This window comes from Equus przewalskii, chromosome 25 (genome assembly GCF_037783145.1).
Source record: "Equus przewalskii isolate Varuska chromosome 25, EquPr2, whole genome shotgun sequence".
Classification (NCBI taxonomy): domain Eukaryota; kingdom Metazoa; phylum Chordata; class Mammalia; order Perissodactyla; family Equidae; genus Equus; species Equus przewalskii.
The window spans coordinates 2,096,305-2,101,629 of record NC_091855.1 but is presented as its reverse complement, the minus strand read 5'-3'; the positions used below and the strand labels follow the sequence as shown (position 1 = coordinate 2,101,629).

General features: G+C 43.5%; 1 long non-coding RNA gene across 1 annotated transcript; it reads left to right on the top strand.

Annotated features, from left to right (window-relative positions):
* Positions 1-297: 297 nt before the first annotated feature.
* Positions 298-4,789, top strand: LOC139079401 (uncharacterized). Its single transcript, XR_011533012.1, has 3 exons — positions 298-1,866; positions 2,860-2,987; positions 3,961-4,789. It is a non-coding gene; the product is annotated as an uncharacterized lncRNA (long non-coding RNA).
* The last annotated feature ends 536 nt before the right edge of the window (positions 4,790-5,325 follow it).

The following is a 5,325-nucleotide window of genomic DNA, read 5'->3' as shown; positions in this document are numbered from 1 at the left end:
AAATTCACAGTTCATACAGCAATGGCTCCACATCAGTGGTAGCTTTCACACTTCCGATTGTTGATTCATGACCCTCTAATAGATGGTGACTGATGGTTTTAAAATATTCCTCCCTGTGTATTTCACATCCACATGTGTAAGTACAGCCCTGCCCACTGTCCACTTGAGGACAGCAACTAGAAAACCGTTAGCGTGACTTACAGCATGATTTGATGAACTGTTGGTTCAAAACTGCCACCAAGTTTATCGGAATAAATCGATTATGCCATCTAGCTTGTCCTTCCTGCTTTTTATAATATTCATAACCCTTCTTCGAGAAGTATGGGGACTGGGACATACCTCTTAACCTGTGACCTTGTGAGGGCTGAATCATGGGTCCTTTTCCTTGCTTTGTTAGTTTTTTTCTTCCTTCTTTTTAGTCCACCAGGTTCAGTTAATTTCTGGCATTAAAAGTACCTACACCATTTTAACTAACCCCTTATCTAAATGAGGTAAAATATTTAAAGCACTCAGTAGAGATCCTGGCACGCAGTAAGTACTTGTTATTTATCTGTGTGTTTCTCTATCTATCTATGTAGCTATTTATCCACCTATCCATCCACATTTTGAGACAGAATCAGAGTCCTATTCTCTTCTATCCCATGGACTGCTGATTCTCAAGGGAAGAACTATATCCAAGCTCCACAAGGTATTCAGTGGGTGGGTGGAGTGAAATGTGGGATCTTGGCTATTTCAGTTGCTTCCCAGCCAACCTCATTGTACTAGTTTTCTACTGCTGTGTAACAAGTTACTGCAAACTTTAGCAACTTCAAACACTACCCACTTATTATCCCATAGTTGGTGCAGATCAGAAGTCTGGGCATGGCTTAGCTGGGTTCTCTGCTCAGGGTCTCACAAGACTGAAATCAGAATGCCAACCGGGCTGTGTTCTTATCTTGAGTCTCAACTGGGGAAGAATCTGCTTCTAAGCTCATTCATTTTGATGCAGGATTCATTTCATTGCAGCTGTATGAGTGAGGCCCCTGTTTTCTTGCTAGCTGTTGGCCAGGGACCATTCTCAGCTCTTAGAGACTGCCCTCAGGTCCTTGCCACATGACACTCTTGCAAGTCCTCTCACAACATGGCAGCTTACTTCTTCCAAGCAGGAAACAGAATCTCTCTTGCTTGGATTCTCTGACTCTAGACTCTCTTTTATTTACTTATTTATTTATTTATTTGGTGAGGAAGATTGGCCCTGAGCTAACATCTGTTGCCAATCTTCCTCTTTTTGCTTGAGGAAGATTGTTGCTGAGCTAACGTCTGTGCCAGTCTTCCTCTATTTTTTGTATGTGGGATGCTGCCACAGCCTGGCTTGATGAGTGGTGTTTAGGTCCACGCCTGGGATCCGAACCGGTGAACCCTGGGCTGCCAAAGTAGAGCATGTGAACTTAACCACTACACCACTGGGCGGGCCCCTTGTCTCTTTTAAAGGGCTCACCTGATTAGGTTAGGTTCACTCCAGATGATCTCCTTTTATTAACTTAATTCAGTTGATATGGGACCTTAATTACACCTGCAAAGATCCCTTCCCCTTTGCCTCATGGCATAATATAATCATGGAAGTGATATCTTGTCACCTTTGCCATATTCTATTGATTAGAAGCAAATCACAAGTTCCGTATACACTCCGAGGAGGGAATTATACAAGGTTGTGAGTCATTGGGGATCATCTTAGAATTCTGCCTCCCATCCTCGTTCAGATTGGTTTGTGCAGTGCTCACCTCCTTGCCCTCGTTGACCACTTGGACAGCAGAGCTTCATGAGATGGATGAATGAGAGGATGATGGATTCTAAGCTCTTCAAAAAGAGAAGCCACACAGCAATGTGGTAAATGTTACAAAGCAGCCTCATGGTATTTTGCCTGTACTAAACTACTGAGTAGAGTGAGAAGATATGCACTTCTCTCTAGGTAGTGAGATAGCTGTTGCTGCCTACTGGTAATAATAAGTAAGACGAGATCTTGAGATACAGTATTAGAGATCAAAAATCTTCATCCAGTTCAAATAAATAATTCTCATTGACCTGCTTACTACTTTTGAAAGCTTTTCAGGAATCTTGGGGAAAATTCTTAATTTTAAAAGACGTCATTTTCCAAATGTAGGCTATCTGAATTTCTGCTCTAGTTCACAAGGTTCTTTTAAGTTTTCTCTAGGTCCACATTGAGAGGAGCCCTTTGCTAAGTACCATGAAGCGTGTGCTCATGTGTATGCATGGAAAGAGTGGGGCTGAGAGGAGAGAGAGGGCTTGCTTTTCTCAGCAATAGATTCTGTTGTCTGTTACTTCAAGCTTTCAAGAGAGAGGACCCTGAACAGAGAGAAAGAAACATGTAAAGCGATTGCTTGAAATGAAGTATAGATTTGTCAGGCTTGAACTGCTAGATTATTTAAAGTACAACTTCAAAAAAATACCGAGGACTTGATTTTTCCCTCTACTCCCTACCTCTAGCTATTTCTTTATACAAGAACTTCTGGGGTTTTATATTCCACGATTGCCTCCAGATGGTCTGAAGTGTTCTCTCTCAGCCATTTCCTAGTGGCATTTCTTTTCTTACCTGGGGAGAGGTACCACAGAGATCAATGCCAGAGGGCACTACTGAAAACATTGACCCAGAAGACACACTCCAGGCCACTGGAAGCATCTGCTTCACAAATGTCAGGCTAGGGGACATCACCAGATGTTAGTGTTGAAATACCGTTTAGCAGACAAACATTAACTTCAGGGGCCAAAGGTCACCTAAACAAAGAGCCAGATTCTCAATGAAGCTCAAAGTGAAGGTACAAAAACTAGATTCACATGACCATGACTCTTTCTGTGTTCTAGCTCACAACTCATTAGACTTTCCAGAACTGTAGAAACTTTCTGCATTGTCTTCCAAGGCTTGGCTTCCGAGTCCCATCTGGCATAATACTGGCTGGGAGGAGAGCACCTCGGAGGCAGGAGAAGTTAAGGTAGGCACGAATTTAATGTGTAGGTATGAAAATAATTTCTTTTTCATGTGGGATCTGGGGGATGCATGATACATAATTTAAAAACCGCTGCACTAGAGGATTTTTAGGGGGTCTCACCAATGCTGTAGGATTAAGCAAGGTCGTTCCTTTTCTTTGTGCTGAGGAGGATACCCAAATAGCCTTTCCGCGAGTGAAAGGATGAGCTTTCCTTTGCCCTTTTTGTTCACTGCTCTTGTCCATACTCTCAGTTCTATCCAGTGTGGAGGCCGGGGAATGCTGAACAGGCAGGCGGGCTCCTTTGTATTCTGCCCCAGTCGCACATTCTCTCATGCTTGTGCATTGGCGACAACGCTCGCAAATGATAACACCACGTACTAGTTATCTGGTTAGGTTTAGATTGAGGATGGGAGCTGGGTCAAGATGGAGGGTAAGGATGGAAAGAGAAGAACGAAAAAGGGATTGGCTTCTTACTTCAACTACAAACATTCAGACACTGAGAGACCAACAGGATGCTGGCTTGCCTATGAAACACCTTGACCACCAAGCTGGGGATTTGGAGGGTTTTATTCATTACATCCCCAAACTTTATGACACCAGGAATAGTGAAGATCAATCAAACTATCCCAGCTTAAGTATTCTGCTCTGTATCTCGGTAACACTCTCTCAAAAAACAATTTTTGATGTAGAGCAGATTTGTAGAGAATTATAAAAAAAAAGTTACTCACCCGTTAAACATTTTTCACAGACCTGAAAGGAGTATGAGGCGGTAAAATCAATAAAATTGGCATTCTTCTTCTTTACTCATCTGGCACACATTGTTACTTGGCCCAGGTGAGACTTGTAAGAGTGATGACATATATTTGAAATGTTTTTCATTTCAATAGAATGTCTTTTTGAAGAATCTTGGACTTTCAATCTTTTTTTTCTTACTTGAGGGAAAGCCGAAGCATTTAACAGTTGCTTAACTTTCCAGGCACATAGTGACTAGCCAGCAGAAGAGCTGAGATCAAGAATCCTCAAGTTTTGACTGACTGACTTTGTCAGAAGAAAGAAATTGCAGTTGGGCTGCTCTGTTCTGGGCCTTTGAGGATGAAGTTCATTGAGCATCGATGACTCCAGTCAACTCTAGGATGACGAGTGGGTGCTGGGAAAGGATCAAGAGCTGTTTACCATGGAGGATGCAGAGCTGGCATCTGTGGGCTCTATCAGGCACGCAGGGCCTGCATAGTCACTACTTCAGAGCACAGAACTACCTCTCCAAAAATGAACGAGTTGTTCTCTGGGAGGCTCAATTCTCTGCTTTAAGCCAGAGAGGGGATTTCCCTGGACAGCATCCATTCATCCTGGTTCTGGTAAAGAGTACTCTGATTTCCGTGGGGAGCTGCCCCTCTTCAACTGTCAGACTGTATCACTTGGGTAGAACTGAGTCCATTCCATGCTGCAGGGTTGGCCGCCCAGGAAGTTACATCCTTCTGGCCACAGTGACTGGCTTGGAGTTGGGCATGTGACCCAATCAGAGTGAAGGAAACTCAGTTCCTGGAAATAGTTGGAAAAAGAGAAACTCTTTCTGTAGAGGGTTGTTGAGAGGATAGAAAAATGACCTGGAACTCCTGGCATCTGTCTTGCCACTGTATTGGGGGATCCTGCCAGAGAATGGAACCAGCATAGCAGAAGGCTGAGTCAGGACACAGAGAGGCAGCTTCAGGAAGCATTGCCTGAGTGCCTGGATCCAGCCACGGCTGAGGCCAGAATGTCCTTAGACTTTTGTTTTAATGAGCCAATAAACTCCTCGTTTATTAAGGTAGTTTGAGTTGTTGTCACTTACTTGCAACAAAGAGAGACTTGAATAAAACATGTCCAAGCAGGCAGGAGAAATGAGATGTTTTTTTACTCTTTCCCATGTTTTCAGACATGTAAATCTATTTTATTTTATTTTTTCAAAAGATCTTATTTTTCCTTTTTCTTCCCAAAGCCCCCTGGTACATAGTTGTGTATTTTAGTTGTGGGTCCTTCTAGTTGTGGCATTAGGATGCAGCCTCAGCACGGCCTGATGAGCGGTCCCATGTCTGGGCCCAGGATCCGAACCGGCAAAACCCTGGGCTGGCGAAGCAGAATGCATGAACTTAACCACTCAGCCACGGGGCCGGCCCCTCTATTTTATTTTTAAGGAAACCCTTTATCTCTCTTAGTAAAGCCAAACCCAGATTCTCTAAAATTATCATTGGCGGAAGGTCTTCACCCTGGGAGGGAGACCTCATCCCCTGAAATTCGCCTTCGCCTTGGAGGGTTCTTGCTCATCCTGCTGCTGCTATCAGACATGAAAAGCCTTTCTCTTAAG